Genomic DNA, 1,247 nt, shown 5'->3' with positions numbered 1-1,247 from the left:
ATATAGATATAGATATAGATATAGATATAGATATAGATATAGATATAGATATAGATATAGATATAGATATAGATATAGATATAGATATAGATGATATATCAAACCCCACATTTTGTCAGCCAGCATCCCACTGGTATAACCACTATTGATACTTGAGCTATTGTGAGAATACAGGTAGGGAGGTTTATTTTGTCTGATGGCATCCGTGGTTTTAGGCCATGACCCCTTACCCCTTTGTCGTCATGATGAGAGTACACAGCAGTGAGAACCATCAGCTGATGAACAGGAAACAAAGAAGATGGAGGTGGGGTGGGGGCTTAGTCCTGTTTTACTATCCCCTTCAATGTCACACTACCAATGACCTAACTTTTTTACACTGTTCCTACCTTCTCATAAGACCAAGCAGGGGCTCACATCCCTTTAGTACATGGGCCTTTGATGGACATTCTCTATACACACTGAAGCACACGCTGTGCTGGCCCTTGAGTTTTCTAACTTGTTTGTCTATAACCTGTAAAGTAAAGGGACACCTCTGAGTTTATGGTTTAGAATTCCAGCCTTATTTGCTTTAAATGATGAGAGAAAAATCTGTTTATCAACAATGGGAAAACTACAAGAACCTATAGCCCGAGAGATGGTGCCACAGCTAATTGCCGTGAATCTGTACATTTTTCTTATAAACTCTGGAGTGGTCTTTCTGCTCATCAGTGTGGCGGGGTGAGCTGGCGTCATTGATCTCTGCTGCTGTCGCATATGTGTCACTGGGACAGACCCCAGCATGAGTCAGTGTCTGGCACAGATGAACGACTCACGGGAACCACACACTGGCTGCTTCTGAAAAGACCGGGTTTGAGGTAGAATGTTCTGAGTGTGAACCTAAAGCTGTCAGTCTGTCATTTTCCCAGATGGAGATCCTCCCAATCAGCCCTGACAGTTTCTTCAGTGTTTAACTCGTTCTCACAAACAAATACATGTGGGAATATTAGTGTCCACTGCTGCCTTGATCTGAGAGAACACATCGGCTTCTCTAATCTCTGCAGCTTTCCTCCCTGTGTGTGTTCAACACTACACTTGGTACACTTGGTTTTATTCAATTTTTGATCTCTGGAAATGTAGAGGAGTGTCTTAAGGCCGCCACCACTGCTTCTGCGTCTGCGTCTGCGTCTTCTTCTTCTTCTTCTTCTTCTTCTTCTTCTTCTTCTTCTTCTTCTTCTTCTTCTTCTTCTTCTTCTTCTTCTTCTTCTTCT

The 1,247-nt window shown here is 42.4% G+C and overlaps 1 protein-coding gene across 1 annotated transcript in view; it reads left to right on the top strand.

Moving 5' to 3' along the window:
* The window catches only part of Dapp1 (dual adaptor of phosphotyrosine and 3-phosphoinositides 1), a 49,365-nt gene that overhangs the window by 20,825 nt on the left and 27,293 nt on the right, over nt 1-1,247 (top strand). The gene's annotated exons all lie outside the window — the stretch shown is intronic.

The sequence above is a fragment of the Mus pahari genome, chromosome 4, assembly GCF_900095145.1.
Source record: "Mus pahari chromosome 4, PAHARI_EIJ_v1.1, whole genome shotgun sequence".
Lineage (NCBI taxonomy): Eukaryota > Metazoa > Chordata > Mammalia > Rodentia > Muridae > Mus > Mus pahari.
Note: the sequence above shows the minus strand (reverse complement) of the source record. Positions and strands in the feature narration are given on the sequence as shown.